The sequence below is a fragment of the Phyllobates terribilis genome, unplaced genomic scaffold (assembly GCF_046119375.1).
Source record: "Phyllobates terribilis strain yellow unplaced genomic scaffold, ASM4611937v1 Scaffold_3__8_contigs__length_932513732, whole genome shotgun sequence".
Lineage (NCBI taxonomy): Eukaryota > Metazoa > Chordata > Amphibia > Anura > Dendrobatidae > Phyllobates > Phyllobates terribilis.
In genome coordinates, this window is record NW_027362763.1 from 774843991 (window position 1) to 774862270 (window position 18280).

Here is an 18280-nt window from a genome sequence, read left to right on the forward strand (position 1 = left end):
AGGTCCATTATAGTGCATGGAGGGCTGTGTGGGGGTCACAGTTGGGGGATTATACTATGTTGGGGTCACCATACTTTGCCTTGGGAGTTGAGGTGGGGTACAGTAGGGTCATTATACTGTGCATGTGGAGGAATTCATCATGGGGGTATTATACTGTGTTTGGGGGGGCACTTTTGTTGGCATGATATTTTATGGGACAATGAAAGAGGTATCTGGGACTTCAGCAGGAGGAAAATTACTATGTAAAGGATGGAAAGTTGTGAGATCTGCTCTTCTGTGACCCCGACAATTATTACATTTTTGGGGGGACGGCCCAATTACAACTTCTGCTATGGGGCCCCATGATCCCTATGGACGTCCCTGCCACCACTGACAACATCTGCAAGGAGTTTGTATTTTCTCCCAGCATTTGCCAAACGTTATTTATAGGAAATTTATGAGCCCCAATAAAGACAGTGATAATAATGTCTGCAAAGCATTGTGGAATATGAAGGTCCTATATATATATATATATATATATATATATATATATATATATATATATATATATATATATATATATGTATATATATATGTAAATAAAATAAAAACAATAATATATTGCACATGTTTTTACTTTCACGTTTAGATACAATATTCAGAGATTTAATAAATCTTTTCCTTTGTGGAAGCTTTCCAGGATTGACAGTCCATTAGGGTTGGACCTTGGTACATGATTGCTCCCAACCCACTTCATGAAATATTTGGATTCTGGTTTCTCAAAGGGCAAGAAAAAAATCACGTGCCACATATTTTAATTCTTTATTCAAACTATTACATTACAAAAAAACTTTACATGTATTATATTATCTCTTGCACAAATGAATGCTAAAATCCCCAAAACAACTGTAAAGAAACAAGAATACATGATGAAAGGACAATTTACGTGATCACCCCCTTCCCATTTCCACCCATTCTAATATGTGGAGTAAACCCCTTATTTTTAGGAACTGGGAGTGATGACTTGTAACTACCTTCAGTTTAAGTAGACAATGTGTACTTTTATTATCAAAATCCTTGTCTTGTAACCATCGGTGCACTATACCATTAACATCATGTGCTACAGTTTTTTTCTATGAAATAACATGTAATTTATTATTTCTACACAATAACTAAGCCAATGTACAGGGTTCATAGTGATTAAAGGGAACAAAGACCTCCCACCGCATACCACAGGCACCAGTGTCTCAGCATAGGTGGGAGAGGGAACGAAACCAAGACATCTTTCACAAAGCTCTTTTCTTAGATCTTCTTGTCTACAGATTTTACAAAAGTAAAGAAGAAGAAAGAGACGTCTTCATCGGGCTTTATTTGCAAATTTTGAGGTATGATCATCAATATCATTAGTATTGTTGTAATTATTCTTGTTATATTACGGTATTGTTTATTTTTCATTGCCTACAAATATAATATTTATATATTTGTTAAGGATAATCATTAAAAATCTCTTGCTACATCTTTGCTTTAAATATTTGCAGGTGTAAATCTGTGTCCTCAGAATCGTTTGATAATGATGCTGAAATGTGTTACAATAGACATCGTTGGATATTTTCTGTATATAATATCTGTATGAACATATTTTGATGTCATAACCTGACGATTGTACAGAGATAAGCGCAGCTACGTGGGCGCTGTGAATCTCTCTTCAGGACTACTCTGGCGCAGAGTGCTTCTGTAGGACGGTTCATCTCTTTTATATGTAAGGCTCCCTTTTTCTTTAAAAAAAAGAGGTTCTTCAGCAGTTGCAGTGTGTATTATACGGATCCACCAAAAAATCAGCAGAGTCATTAAACTATCATAAATAAAAAATACCATTTATTTCATATATAGTTACATCAAATATACACATATAAATAAAATGAGGACTCAAATAAAAGACACCAGTAGTGAGAATGTAGCAGGACACAAAATAACAGTATTTGAATACAGGCAAGAAAATATAAATCCAAAGTCTATAAAAGCCGCAGAATATGGGGTCATCAGTATATCAAAATCAATACTGTCAATCAACCACAGTGGTCCTGAGTGACAGCTCACTGGTCCTGAGGGTCCTAATTGACAGCTCACTGGTCAACCACTATTGTGCCCTGCTCATAGCAACATTCATTAATCACAGATCATATATACAGGGTTCCTATCCATATTGTATTAACAGTACAGTGACCCACTCCTGGACCAAGCTGACGCGCGTTTCGCATGTCCGCTTTCTCAAGGGGGAGAGAGTGTATTATACAGTTGTGTGTCTGCTGCACCAAACTATCATAATAAAAGTCTCATACAATGCAAACCTTTTTAGAAAATAAGAGTATTTCATATCAATCAATAACAGAAAGAAGCTTCCGCCTACACTTGAAAAACAGGTTATGCAGCAGGTGAGGTGTGTCACATAAGGAATATTGTACCTATTGCTATAAATTATAAAGAATATAAAAAGTCCCTCATGTGATCAGTATGAATGTCTCAGCCTCATACTTTTATCTGGTAACAGAATTGCTTAGTGGCTGTTAATATTCCTATAATTTACAGTAGGATGGCCATTAATATATTAATCTAATATTTTGCTGCCATTAGTTCACAATTACCATTGTGAAGGCAGCAGTTATTAACCTCTTTATGACAGGGCAATTTTTCATATCTTCCCTTTCATTTTTGTCCTCTTTTTCAAAGAGCCATAATCTTTTTTTTTTTCTGTCCATACAGCCACATAAGGGTTTATTTTATGCGGGACGTGTTTTCATTTTCAATGATACAATTTATTTTTATTAATAAACAATGCTAAAATATTCCAAGTGAAACAGTGAAAAAAAGCCTGCAATTCCACTTTTGTTTTTTGGAGTTTTATTTTCACAACGTTCATTGAATGGTAAAAATGACCTGGTAACAGGTCTCCAGATCAGTGTGATTATGACATTACCAATCTGTAGAATTTTTTTATATTTTAGTGGCTAAAAAATGTAGAACTTTGTGAAAAAAAATTGAGGGGTTTGTCTTGCTATTTTCTGAGATCTGAAGCTTCTTTTTATTTTTCGGTTGAAGGACCTGTCAGATGTTTCTATCGATATCGGTTTGGGGAACATTTTTATTGGATCATCTGCAGTGGGAATGTACCTTAAATGCCACTGTAAAAGATTCATTGAGTTGCATTTAAGGGGTTAAACAGCAGCGATCTAAACAAAGAGACCAAGCTGCACTGGAGACTAGTCAGAAAGGCGGGTCCCCGGCGGCTTCTCCCACCCGCTACCCTGGAGTGACCAGTCTCTCCCTACACGCTCATGATTCGAGAGACTTGGGGCATAACAATCGCGGTCGGAAGGGGGACCCGCTGCCACCAGAAGCTATTTCAGCTGGATGTGCATCCGAGTACGCACAATCAGCTGACATGTATTGCATCGCAGAGACCCGCCGGGTCCCTGCATTGCAATACACGCAGCCAGCCAATCAGAGACCGGCAGCTGATGTTGGCGTGCAAATCATGGCAGCACATGGCAGTAACGTCACCCACTGCCTGTCACTTGCACACTGATGTCAGCTGCAAGCTTCTGCACAGGCTATGGAAGAGGAAGCCGCACAGTGTGGGAACATCGGAAGGTGAGTAGAATCATTGATTTTTTTTATATTTGGTGAAGAAGAGCCATAGAACAAGGACATTATTACTGGAAGAAGCCCAGGATAAAGCACATTATACCAGGATGGTGGACATATATTACAGGAAGGGGCCCAGGAGGGGGGGCATTATACCAGAAAAGGGAGACATTATACCAGGAAGGGGCTCAGGATGGAGACATTATAAAAGGATGGTGGACATTATTTCTGGAAGGGGCCAAGGATGGGGAACATTACATCAGGAACAGGCCCAGGATGGAGCATATAATACCAGAAAGAGTCCCAGGATGGGGGACATTATTACAGGAAGGAGTCAGGATGGGTATATTAAAACAGGAAGGGGCTAACACATATGTCTTCACCTGATCTGGAACGCTGCAAGGGCCCTTAAATATGACAAACATGCAGGTGAGGGCCCAGGTCCAAATGTTGCACTGGAACCCATAAAACTCTAGTTACGTCTCTGGATAGACCTATCAGTCACTGGCAGCGGGTAGAGAGAAGTCGCAGGGGACCCGACTGTCTGACTAGTCTTTTGTGCGGCTCAGTCCCCGGTGTTTTTTAAACTATGTTTTCCTCAGAAACCCTGCAGCGTTTCAGAAATAAACTTATGTGGCTAAAATCATGCAGCCAGTGTCTGTTACATACTGTCCGTGGATCAGGCAGCATGTGTCAGCTAGCAGGTTCCCTTTAATAACAGCACAAAGGGTTCTACCAGGCATTGGGGAAAATGCAGAATAAAACAAAATAAAAAGTAAGGGAATGTAATATTGTTATATAGCTGCATGATTTACTAAGGGTGCATCCAAACTGGACAACGGAGGGAGCAAGAAATCCTATTGTCTCATAGGAGAATTTTAAGAATAACAGTCATTTGAATTTTTATTTCTTAAATCAATAGTACACACGAAAATAAGAAACTTTGTGATATATCTTATCAGAGAAATCTGCTTCTTTCTCCTGCAGGATTGATTTTTCACCCTCATTTTATGGGTAAAATCTGTATTCAATGAAAACAGATTATTCCATTACTGAGATAAGAGATGACAGTTTGTGCTTATAAGATTCTATGAAGATGGGAGGGGGAGCTACAGGCAGACACAGACATTGTGCTATAAGTAGAATGAATGTCCATAGAGCCAACTGCCATCTCCTATCCCAGTAATGGGAGAATCAGTAGTTATCGAAGATAGATTTTACACATGATTTCAGAATTTTGAGAATAAAAGAAAAAAACGAGCCAAAACCAGGAGTGGGTGATAAATACAGAAGTCGTGACGTGTTTCTATTATAATTTTCATCTGATTGTTCCACTCCTGATTTTGGCTTACGGATACCGATGTAAAAAACTGACCAAATACTGAATGTGTGAATGTGACCTCAGCACCAAAATTCACTGCTGGTTGATTTTGTTAGGCCACATGCACAATGCAAGTTGATGGGTTTGTGAAAAAAATCGAGACAGCACGGGCATGCCATCAATTTTTCACTGACTAATAAATAGGAGAAGATGGAGAAACTTTTCTTTTTTTGTTTCTCATCCGAGAAAAACTGCTGAAACTTTCACCAAACTCTGATGGTAAAAACAGATTCCTAGATGAAACACTGATGAAACGCTGATAAGAAAAAACACTGATGGAACTCAGAATGATTTTCTCACACGAGAAAATCACTGACATGTGAATGAGCTCTTAGTCTATTATTATTATTCGGCCCTATTGAGGGGAATCAGATAAACTTAAATACCGATCACAGCCTATGGATAGGAGAGGTGCTGTTTCTGGGAGAAATAAAAAGTTATTTTTTCTATTTTTGGAAAACCACTTTAAACTGTTATACAATAAGTGTTTCATGCGCCTCTTAAGTATTGTCTACCGTAATTAAATGCACTAATTTTATGATTGAACCCACAAATATCTGATGCCAGTTGTATGACTATGCACAGTCGGCTTACAAGTGGCTCATGTATTGCACATTACAGTGCATTATTCTCAGCTGCAGGGTCAAGTTCATACTCATCCAGAAAGCGATTAAACCTTCCAGAATTTTACTGATGCAGAACAAATACATCAAGCACTTTCACGTAGCACTGTGCTCTGCTCCAGTGAATAATATGGTTCAGGCATTTCAAAAGACTGTTTTATATATTACTTATTATTATACAGTACAGACCAAAAGTTTGGACACACCTTCTCATTTAAAGATTTTTCTGTATTTTCATGACTATGAAAATTGTACATTCACACTGAAGGCATCAAAACTATGAATTAACACATGTGGAATTATATACTTAACAAAAAAGTGTGAAACAACTGAAAATATGTCTTATATTCTAGGTTCTTCAAAGTAGCCACCTTTTGCTTTGATGACTGCTTTGCACACTCTTGGCATTCTCTTGATGAGCTTCAAGAGGTAGTCACCGGAAATGGTCTTCCAACAATCTTGAAGGAGTTCCCAGAGATGCTTAGCACTTGTTGGCTCTTTCGCCTTCACTCTGCGGTCCAGCTCACCCCAAACCATCTCGATTGGGTTCAGGTCTGGTGACTGTGGAGGCCAGGTCATCTGGCGTAGCACCCCATCACTCTCCTTCTTGGTCAAATAGCCCTTACACAGCCTGGAGGTGTGTTTGGGGTCAATGTCCTGTTGAAAAATAAATGATGGTCCAACTAAACGCAAACCGGATGGAATAGCATGCCGCTGCAAGATGCTGTGGTAGCCATGCTGGTTCAGTATGCCTTAAATTTTGAATAAATCCCCAACAGTGTCACCAGCAAAGCACCCCCACACCATCACACCTCCTCCTCCATGCTTCACGGTGAGAACCAGGCATGTAGAGTCCATCTGTTCACCTTTTCAGCGTCGCACAAAGAGATGGTGGTTGGAACCAAAGATCTCAAATTTGGACTCATCAGACCAAAGCACAGATTTGCACTGGTCTAATGTCCATTCCTTGTGTTCTTTAGCCCAAACAAGTCTCTTCTGCTTGTTATCTGTCCTTAGCAGTGGTTTCCTAGAAGCTATTTTACCATGAAGGCCTGCTGCACAAAGTCTCCTCTTAACAGTTGTTGTAGAGATGTGTCTGCTGCTAGAACTCTGTGTGGCATTGACCTGGTCTCTAATCTGAGCTGCTGTTAACCTGCGATTTCTGAGGCTGGTGACTCGGATAAACTTATCCTCAGAAGCAGAGGTGACTCTTGGTCTTCCTTTCCTGGGGCGGTCCTCATGTGAGCCAGTTTCTTTGTAGCTCTTGATGGGTTTTGCAACTGCACTTGGGGACACTTTCAAAGTTTGCCCAATTTTTCGGACTGACTGACCTTCATTTCTTAAAGTAATGATGGCCACTCGTTTTTCTTTACTTAGCTGCTTTTTTCTTGCCATAATACAAATTCTAACAGTCTATTCAGTAGGACTATCAGCTCTGTATCAAACAGACTTCTGCACAGCACAACTGATGGTCCCAATCCCATTTATAAGGCAAGAAATCCCATTTATTAAACCTGACAGGGCACACCTGTGAAGTGAAAACCATTTCCGGTGACTACCTCTTGAAGCTCATCAAGAGAATGCCAAGAGTGTGCAAAGCAGTCATCAAAGCAAAAGGTGGCTACTTTGAAGAACCTAGAATATAAGACATATTTTCAGTTGTTTCACACTTTTTTGTTAAGTATATAATTCCACATGTGTTAATTCATAGTTTTGATGCCTTCAGTGTGAATGTACAATTTTCATAGTCATGAAAATACAAAAAAATCTTTAAATGAGAAGGTGTGTCCAAACTTTTGGTCTGTACTGTATATTAGGACTTTATATGGTGCTATAATGAAGGGACCTACTGAATTGATTATGATCATTAAAGGGGTTTTCTGGTTTCAGATAACTACTGTTCCCTTGCTGTGGTTTGTTTTAAAAAACAACAAACTCTGCCTTATTCACCCTTCTTGGGTCCAGTGCTGAGCCTCTAGCGCTGCTCCCAGTATCTGTTATTGTCTGCAGCTCTGAAGTCATGTCTACAGCGCTGCAGCCAATGAGTGAGCTCAGTGGCTTCTGCTGTCAACATGACATCAGCGCTGCAGACAATAACAGTCATCAGGAGCAGAGGTGGAGACTCAGCGTTGGACCAGGAGAGGGTGATTAAAGCTCAGATCGTTTTTTTAAAAACAAACTCTGCTAGGGAGAGGGGTTCTCTGAAACCTGAAAACCCCTTTAATGACTTTACCTACTAAATGAGGTGGCCTATTTCCAATAGCCATCTTTTTCTTTTATTATTTTAAATTTTTCAAACCAATATGAGGGCTTGATTTTTTTTTGTTAGACATGTTGTATTTTTTAATAACATCATTGGGATACAAAACAAAAATTAAATTTTATGGGAAGGAATTGGAAAAAAATACAGTAATTCCGCAAATGCTGTAGTTTTGCTTCTGCAATTTGTTTAGCTGCCGTTCACTGTGCAGTATAAGTTAAAGGGAACTGTCAGCAGGGATCATCCATGCTAAGCTAAAGGTATGGGCAGAATGGCGCTTCATATTGATTTAATGCATACCATTAGTGTAAAAATCTGCAGCCTGGTTTTCGTTATATCATCATGATACATTTTTGTTTCCTCTGGCTTCGTGGTGGGACTGTTGGTAGGGTCTTCGGCACAGAGGGCTCAGCCACGGACCCTCCGCTTCCTCTGTTGAAGTCATCATCATGCATTCATTTAAATTTTGGGCTGGCGCCGTCTTAGCTGTGGACTGTGCTCTCGCTGGTGGCGGTCTTCATGAAAATGGCACCGAGACTGAGCCAAAATCTCATTCTGCGCGTGCGCCACCTCTGGCGCCATTTTCCTGAAGACCACCGGAGGTTGTTCTGTGTATGTGCCAGCATCATTTTCATAGAGACCACTATCAGCGATTGCACCGCCCACAGCTAAGACGGCACCAGTCCAAAACTTAAATGAATGCACAATGATGAATGCAGCAAAGGCAGCGGAGGGGCCATGGCTGAGCCTTCTGAGCCGAAGACCCTACCAACAGTCCCGCCCACAAGTCCTGTCCCGAAGCATAAAGCACTGAGGAAACTGAAATTGATCATGATGATTTAACGAAAACTAGGATTCAGATTTTTACACTAAAGGTATGTGACTCGCCCCCTGGGGCGTGGGGCACTCGGATCCGGGCAACAGGGCAATAATGGGGGTAGTAGTGGCAACCCGGTCCGTGGCTCAGGGTGGTCAGACCAGTGGCAGTCTTCTATATGTTTTGCAATGTCCGACTAAGCCACCCGTGGATTGCGGTCAGGGCTAACCGCCGCTGCAGTGCAGACCGCTGGGGCAGATGTAAATGTGCAGCACTGAATAGTACAACTCCCCACGGGAGGAGTATGGCCCCAGGGCAGTATATAATGGATGATGGAGGAGATGATTCCGACAGCAATAGTCAGGAGACGGAGGCCTCTTAAACAGTTCAGGGTCTTTATTAGAACAGGTGAAACGACCCAAAAACAGGCTCGGCTAGGAGGGGGCCTGGATGTCTGAGGACAAGTGGGAAGCTGGCCCTGATCAGGGTGAGGGTGTAGGCCTACCGTGCTCTCTGCGCTCTCTCTGGCTATTTCCCTCCTCATGGTGTAATAGCCCACGTTCCTGAGCTCACCGTGTCTTCTCGCCCGTATGGCTGGCGACTTGGGTCCCTTTTTACTCTTGGCCTGGTGCGGCTTCACAGGTCCCTTCTGCTGTGGTGGAACCTCCGGGCTTCTTAGGCCAGGGAACATACAATCCCCTGCGGACTGGTTATTTGCTGTAGGACTTGGAATCCTAACAGCCTCGGACACCAAAGTCCGGTAGATTAGTTTCTCTATCTGCCAGGACAGGCTCGCTTCGCCTCTTGTCCCTGGCTTGTGGCTCTGCTACTGCCACATGGCCTCTTAGGCTGCAACACAACTGTCTGTCCCTGCTCTGGGACACCTCTCAATCCAGAGACAGGTTGTCCAGTTCTCTCTAACCCTGCCCCCAGTTCCAGCTTTTATAGGGGCAGCCTTCTCCCCCTACTGGCCTGGGACAGGAGGTATTGCATGCTAATGGTCCTTGACCAGAGAACCTCCCCCTTGCTCTCAGACACAGCTTTATTATACATTTGTGGCATCCAGGCCAAGGTGACACATTCCCCCCTAGTAAAATTTAGTACTCCGGGACTAAATAAGAAACAAGTAATATGCATGACCATAAAACATTAGTAGACAAACGACGCACAGGTTGAGTTCTTAAGGTCACAGTGTGGCCTGTGACCGGGTGTCCATATCACCAACACAACGGGGAGCCTTAACCAGGTGGGGGTCTGTCCTAGCCCCAAGTCCTTTACAGTCTTAGTTCATTCCTTGGTTAGGCTCCGAACGCAGTCCATACAAAGTCCCGGTTATTAAAAGTTCATAACCTTTGAGTCCGTACGGCAACTGTAAGAAACTGAAATACACAATTACTAATCATGCATGTAACTTTGCAAACATTTCAACACTTGGCAACAGGGTTATTTCCAGTTTTAGTGCACCCTATATTCTCCAGCGAGCGGGTATCTGCCCCTTTGTGCTCCTGGTTGACCTGCGTAACCCACTGTCTGGTGGTGGTCTAACCTGGTTTTCTTCACTACCATTTAGGGTACAGTCACTGGCTAGACTTACAGGCAGGGCAGGCAGCTGTCTGCGGGTCATCTGGCTTACCGCAGGCATGGCAGGCTTACTGTCAGCAGAGGGTTGATTCTCCTGGGCTGCTGGTACAGACTCTTCTGCCTCTGGAACTGCTTGTTCTTCTTCACTTTCCCGCCCTGGTGTAGTTTGTTGCTGAGTTGGTTGCAGGAAATGCAGGACGGGTACCACTATGGCATCGTTTATTTGAGTCCAGGACTGAGGGAACTCTCCGAGAATGGTGCTGATCATTTCTTCCTTGTCCTCTGCGGGTTCAAGGTCTCTTTGATCCTCTTCTGAATTCCGTAGTTGCTCGGGGCACCTTTTTAGGTGGTCTCTGCAGACGGTACTAGTGGTTTCTCCTCCATCCTTAGTGACCACGCATACCTTCGGGTTGTCGTGATCAGACAGCAGTACTGTGTAGGATTCCCTTTCCCTCTGGTCGTCCAGCTTGTGTAGCCTTCTCTTTCACTTCAGGACCTGTTCACCAGGTTCTAGAGGACCAGCAGGGGCGTGTTGGTTGAAGAGTCTCTCTTGCCTTTCCCTCACCTGGGCCAGGCTCTTCTCCACACTCTCCTGTACCTTCTTGTACTGCAGTCGCCTTTCCGTATCCCAGTCCACGTCTGGAGAGGTGTCCTCGGGTGTTAGGACCCCCATCTCCAGGTCTATGGGCAGCTTACCTGGTCTGGCTCGCATCAGGTAAGCCGGAGTGCAGTTTGTAGCATTCACCAGGATATGGTTGTATAAGTCTATCAGGTCCGGTAGTTTTTCTGACCACAGGCTGCATTCCTCCAGGGGCAACGTCTTCAGGAGATCAATGACTATATTGTTCATTTTCTCACACATCCCGTTGGTTTGTGGGTGGTAAGGCATTGTCCGAATCTTTTTACAGCCATAGAGGTTGCAGAACTCTTGGAAGATTTCAGCCTCGAACGCTGAACCCTGGTCTGTCAGGACTTGTTCCAGATACCCGTGTGGGCGGCAGAAGTATTGCTGGAAGGCTCTGGCCGCCGTTTGAGCTGTCAAGTCTTTTACAGGGACCACCACTAGAAATCGGGAATAGTGGTCCACGATTGTCAAGGCATAAACATATCCTGCCTGGCTTGGAGCCAATTTGACGTGGTCCAGAGCTACCAGTTCAAGAGGCTGCTGGGTGACGATGGGCCTCAAGGGTGTCTTCTGGCTGGTGCGGTCCTTCCTCCTTAGATTACAAGGGCCACAGTCTCTGCACCACTTCTCTACAGCCCCTCTCATGCCGATCCAGAAGAACCGGCCTCTTATCAGGAACTCCAGTTTCTTCCAGCCGAAGTGCCCCGCTCTGTCATGGTAAGCTTCCAGGACCATAGCAGCATCTCGCCTTGGGACCACGACTTGCCAGGTCAGCTCGTGCGTCCGGTGGTTGACGAGCCTTCTGCACAGCTTACCTTCATAGAGGAACAGCCTGCTCTTCTCTTTCCATAGCTGCTTGGCTTCCTCTGGAGCATCCGGATCTAGACGGGCGTCTTCTCGGGTCAACAGGTCTTTCACCATGCAGATTGCAGGGTCACTATCTTGGGTCTCGGCCCAGCTGTGGTGAGGTAGGGGATTGATCACCCCGTTGTTAAGTCTTCCTCCTTCACGCGGTGGGAGTATTGAGTGGCTCCATACCGGTGAAACGCAGGGAGTTCTACCTCCTCCAGCTCTTCTGGGTCTTCGCCTCCGTCAGGTAAGTGAGGCATTCTCGATAGGGCGTCAGCGTTGGCATTGGTTCTGCCTGCCCGGTACTTGATCGTGAAGTCATAATTCGAGAGTCGCGCCATCCACCGCTGCTCTAGGGCACCTAGTCTTGCATTGTCCAGGTGTGTCAACGGGTTGTTGTCCATGTACACGGTGAACTTTGCGGAGGCCAGGTAATGCTTAAACCGTTCTGTGATGGCCCACACCACTGGCAAGAATTCTAGCTTGAAGGAGCTGTAATTCTCCGGGTTCCTTTCAGTGGGCCTCAGCTTCCAGCTGGCATACGCGATCACCCTTTCTCTGCCCTGTTGGTTTTGCGACAGTACGGCTCCCAGCCCCACATTACTGGCGTCTGTGTGTAGAATAAAAGGCTGGCCATAATCGGGGTCGGCCAGGATCTCATCCCCTGTGAGGGCCATCTTCAACTGGCGGAAGGACTCCTCTTCCGGCTTGTCCTGCATAGGGGCTGCCATCTTAGTGAACCCGGGGATGAACCTTCGGTAGTAGCCTACCAACCCCAGAAATTGCCTCACTTCTTTGATGCTTGAGGGGCTTGGCCAGCTCTTGATTACTGTGACCTTGTCAGGGTCGGGGGCTACTCCTTCTGCACTTAGCGCGTGCCCTAGGTACTGGACCTTCGGTTTCAACAGGTGACACTTTGATGGTTTCACCTTCAGGCCATAGCCTGCCAGGGCTTCGAACACCTCTGCCAGGTGTTTTAGATGGTCCTCATAGGTCTTCGAATAGACGATCACGTCGTCCAGGTAAAGTAGGACCGTCTCAAAGTTTCGGTGCCCTAGACAGCATTCCATCAGCCTCTGGAAGGTCCCTGGTGCGCTGCAGAGCCCGAAGGGCATACAGTTGAACTCGCTCAGTCCCATCGGGGTGGTGAAGGCGGTCTTCTCCTTGTCAGCCTCTGCCACAGGAACCTGCCAGTACCCGCTAGTAAGGTCCAAAGTAGAAAAGAAGTTAGCTGATTTTAGTGCGGTTAAAGACTCCTCTATTCTAGGCAGCGGATATGCGTCTTTGTGGGTGATACGGTTGATTTGTCATAGAATCAACCGTATCACCTACTTTGTGGGTGATACGGTTGATTTGTCTATAGTCCACTCACATTCTCATGGTGCCGTCTTTCTTTTTTACCAGAACCAAGGGGGCTGCCCAGGGGCTACAGCTATCTCTAATGACCCCAGCTTCTTTCATTTCTCTTAGCATGCCCTTTGCGTTCTGATAATGTGCAGGGGGTACAGGTCTGCGCCTCTCCTTTATTGGTGGGTGGCTCCCCGTGGGGATGTGGAGATCCACTCCCTTTACTCGGCTGAAGTCTAGCGGGTGCTTACTAAAAATTCTCTCGTACTCCTTGTTTTTGGTGCAGGGGAGTGGAGTCAGCACCCACATGGAGTTTCTGGCACCAGTCCTCCTTGTGTTTCTGGAAGCCATTACCCTCTGCCTGTGGAGATGGAGGCAAAGGCTCCACGGCCCTGATAGCTTTGTGTTCGACAGCAAACAGTTTGGCAAGTGTAGCGTACCTGGGTAAGTGTACCTCCCTCTCCCCAATGTTGAAAATGCGAACGGGCACCCTCCCATGACGGACATCAACCACCCCCCGGCCTGTCAAAATGGTGGGCCTGCTGTCTGAGTACACGGGTTCTACCATGGCTTGGTAGTCTCTACCTCTCAACCCGATTGCAGTCCGACACCAGACCATCATTTCACTTTTGGGGGGCATGGAAATGGGGAATGGGTCACTCATTCTTACGCTACCGATCTCACCATCAGACAGTTCTACCTGCTGCCGTCTCATCAGGGCTTTTATATCTTTGTTGAGGACTCTCTGTTGGCTGGAACTAGCATTCACCGCCACCTGTTGTAGAATTGCAATTACCTCTGAAAGACAATTTTCAATCACGTTAGTACCCACAGTTATTTTAGGGTGACTTTCACGACGGTCAATGTCCACAATAATCACTCCCTGTGCCAGCAGTTCAACTTTACCAATCTTAATGGTCATCTCCTTGAACCCCATCTGCGGCACGGGCAAGCCATTACTGGCAATGATGCTCAAGTTACTGTCTGGATACCGTGTTATATCAGAATCAGTCCAATACTGCTTAAAAAGTACATAAGGGATAGTAGTTACTTGCGACCCGGTATCCAGCAAGGCGCTCATGGGGATACCGTCCAGCACCACGGCTAAAACCGGGCGCCCCCCAACATACTTATTACACCAATTGTAAGGGCCTGGTGATCTTATGCCTGGGGATTGGCCCTCTGCCCCAGGTTGGACCCGTTTAAATTACAGTACCTGGAAATGTGTCCGGGCTGGTTGCATCGACGGCAAATGGGCTGTCCATCCTCTGCGTAGCGGTCTGTGGGCCTCCCTCGGAACGACGGGGTCCTCCTCTGTCGATGCCACGGGACATCCTCCGGACTTGAAGCCAACTCGATGGGCCTTGACGGGTCCACTTGTAACGCCTGGACGGTCCTGGTCAACGCCGCGACGCTCCTGGTCAGCTCCTGGACTTGGTGGTGCAGATCTTTCGACGGAGCTTGATTCAGGGCCTGTGCATCGGCCCCCACAGAGTTCATAAAGGAGGGCGCTGCCTCCTGGTGTTAGGTGAGAGCAGGGCGCCGGGGGTTTATAGCGCCACTTGTTGCGGGTTCACGGAGCACCCTTATGGCCCTGTCCTTGAATTGGGCAAAGGTCAGATCAGGGTTCTGAAAGAACATGAGGTGCAGCTGGGTCCTGTGGGCGCTAGACAGCAGACCTTCTATGAACTGTTCTGTTAGTAGCTTATCCGTATCCTGCACGTTGCCAGGGTCAGCTTGTTTGATGGCTCTCAAGGCCTCCTGCAAATTTAGGGCATAGTCTCTGATGCTATCCTGTGCCCGCTGCTTACATCCGTAGAACCGCATTTTAATTTCAGCGGAGGTACGTGTATCAAAGGTACCCCGCAGCCGGGCCAGAATGTCCTTTACGGTCTTTTCTCCTCAGCGGGCCATGACTTTACCTCCCGCTGGGCTGCGCCACTTAACTGCCCTGTCAGTATGCTAATCTTCTGTTCCTCTGTCAGGGGGTAAACTTGGAATAAACTGTACAGCCTTTCCTTAAAGTCAGTTAGTGCATGGGGCTCCCCTGAATAATTGGGCAGCCAGGCCGCTCCAGGGATGTAAGGCAGGGAGAATGGCATCACCGCTGCTGCAGCTGCGCTGGTGGTAGTGGGCGCCTCCGTGTCCGACATCTTCCTCCCCCCTAGTTAAGCGTGGCCTACCTTCCGACGATCCTCTTCTGCAGGCCGCGGCTCCGCTGGTGCTGCTCCGGACGAGGACCTTGCGTCGCGTCCTGGTGACGTCAGCGTCGCGCGCTCTCCCTTCCAGGACCTTGCGCAGCGTTGGTACGTAGGGCGGAGCTTCGGGTCTCGCGCGGTTTGGATGTCCACGCCCCTCTTCTTCCCGCGCGGCGTCCTGCAGATGGCGTCCGATGGCGGGAAAATGGCTGAAGATGGCGGGAGACAGCTGAAAATGGCGGGAAGCTGCTGAAGATGGCAGGAGACGGCTGAAAATGGCGGGAAACGGCTCCGGATTGCGGGAAACCTCTTTTTAAGGTACGTGTACAGTCTTTTTCAGGCGCGCAATACCCGATTGTGGCGGGTTGGTCACAATCCTGCCGACTACGCCAAAGCTGACTTGCCCCCTGGGCCATGGGGCACTCGGATCCGGGCAACAGGGCAATAATGGGGGTAGTAGTGGCAACCTGGTCCGTGGCTCAGGGTGGTCAGACCAGTGGCAGTCTTCTATATGTTTTGCAATGTCCGACTACGCCACCCGTGAATTGCGGTCAGGGCTAACCGCCGCAGCAGTGCAGACCGCTGGGGCAGATGTAAATGTGCAGCACTGAATAGTACAACTCCCCACGGGAGGAGTATGGCCCCAGGGCAGTATATAATGGATGATGGAGGGGATGATTCCGACAGCAATAGCCAGGAGACGGAGGCCTCTTAAACAGTTCAGGGTCTTTATTAGAACAGGTGAAACGACCCAAAAACAGGCCCGGCTAGGAGGGGGCCTGAATGTCTGAGGACAAGTGGGAAGCTGGCCCTGATCAGGGTGAGGGTGTAGGCCTACCGTGCTCTCTGCGCTCTCTCTGGCTATTTCCCTCCTCATGGTGTAATAGCCCACGTTCCTGAGCTCACCGTGTCTTCTCGCCCGTATGGCTGGCGACTTGGGTCCCTTTTTACTCTTGGCCTGGTGCGGCTTCACCGGTCCCTTCTGCTGTGGCGGAACCTCCGGGCTTCTTAGGCCAGGGAACATACAATCCCCAGCGGACTGGTTATTTGCTGTAGGACTTGGAATCCTAACAGCCTCGGACACCAAAGTCCGGTAGATTAGTTTCTCTATCTGCAAGGACAGGCTCGCTTCGCCTCTTGTCCCTGGCTCGTGGCTCTCCTACTGCCACACGGCCTCTTAGGCTGCAACACAACTGTCTGTCCCTGCTCTGGGACACCTCTCAATCCAGAGACAGGTTGTCCAGTTCTCTCTAACCCTGCCCCCAGTTCCAGCTTTTATAGGGGCAGCCTGCTCCCCCTACTGGCCTGGGACAGGAGGTATTGCATGCTAATGGTCCTTGACCAGAGAACCTCCCCCTTGCTCTCAGACACAGCTTTATTATACATTTGTGGCATCCAGGCCAGGGTGACACATATGCATTAAATCAGTATGACAGCACCATTCTGCCCATACCTTTACTTTAACATGGATGACCCAGATCACAGGTTCTCTTTAAATGCTAAGTTTCTTGGAGGGGTAAATACAGTTATAGCCATACTATATTTATATATATTTTTATATAGTGACTTTTGATGTTCCTGTTTTGTTTCTATTGATGAGTTTGTTTTTTGTGTTGGTGTATTCAGAGATCCAGATGAAGAGTTTTCTTTTTCACTTTATATTTTACTCTTTTATTTCACTTTTCCCACCTTTATTGCCTACCATAATCTGTACAAATCCATTGAGAACTAAAATAATTTTCAGGAGAGGAAATAAAAATAACTAAACTAAAATAATGCCCAGGAGATGTGGTATGATCAGACCATGTTCCTGTACAGTCAGACACAGACATTACACAGTACACAGCAGGGGAACATTTATAAGATTATCTCAGCACAGGAACATTTTATTTAAACACATCCAATTGAGGAACTTATTATTATTCCAAGATCTATTGATTAAAAAGAACTTTTATTTGCGGGAAAACCCCTTTAAGTAAAATAGATTACTTGCATTTTATTGTAAATGCGCAGCGTAAAATACTCACCAAAAACTCATCGTGGGAACATAGCCTTAGACAATCACATTTAGGGCTCGCTCACCTGTGCATATAACTAGGACAAGTGCTATCTGATGTTTCATCTCATAGCACTCGGCCCAATGTTATACTATGGGGCAGTGCAGATTCAGCATGAGAAAACAATCGCAGCATGCTGCAAGTGCATCCAATATCAGATCACACGCACCTATACAAGTCTATGTGTGCATGTAAAACATCAGACTGCACTCAAGACGTCATCCGAGTGTACTCCGTAGTACAACCACAGAGACAATGGAAAAGACTGAGAAATTAAGTTCTCCATCTTCTCCACATCTGTGATTGCGATTCTCTCATGCGAGAGAATCAGATCACACTAAGGTTAGAATTTGAGCCAAGTGTCAATAGCGTAATTGGCCCTATTCTATTACATGAGAGAATATACCCTAGTGTGAGTGTACCCTTAAACTCATGTTAAGGCTACATTCCCACGATGAGCTTTTGGGTGAGTTTTTGACATTGTAGATTTTCTGCACCATTTTTGTACTTATTAAGTAAATTAGGTTACTTGCGTTTTTTCTTAGCATTTTTGAGTTGTTTTTTTACATACATTTTTACCTCGTTTTTTGTCTCTTGTTGGTATGTCATGTTTTAAACAAAGCGGCCTTGTTTCTTATACTTCCTAATATTTGGCTTTAATAAAACTTTATTTATATAGTCATGCACGGATTACATGCGTTTTTAATGCATTTCTGCCACGGAACACACTAAAAATGCATGTGCGTTTTTACCTGCAAATTTTCCAAGTCTAATGCAAGTCTATGGGGAAATCTGCACCTAAAATTTGAAACATGCACCGCAGGTCAGTTTACACTAAGTAAAAAGAATAACAGTGGGCATGAGATTTCTATAAATCCCATCTACTTTGTTGGAACTGTGCGCTTTTAACGCAGTGAAAAT

At 45.7% G+C, this 18280-nt stretch overlaps 1 protein-coding gene across 3 annotated transcripts in view; it reads left to right on the plus strand.

Moving 5' to 3' along the window:
- Nucleotides 1-1190: 1190 nt before the first annotated feature.
- The window catches only part of LRRN4 (leucine rich repeat neuronal 4), a 50341-nt gene continuing 33251 nt past the window's right edge, over nt 1191-18280 (plus strand). For 2 of the 3 annotated variants that reach the window (XM_073673335.1, XM_073673337.1), the window contains exon 1: nt 1191-1364. The gene's annotated coding sequence lies outside the window, so the exon portion shown is untranslated. Of the gene's footprint in view, nt 1365-2366; nt 2412-18280 lie in introns of those variants that run through there. The other variant, XM_073673336.1, reaches the window with a different exon arrangement.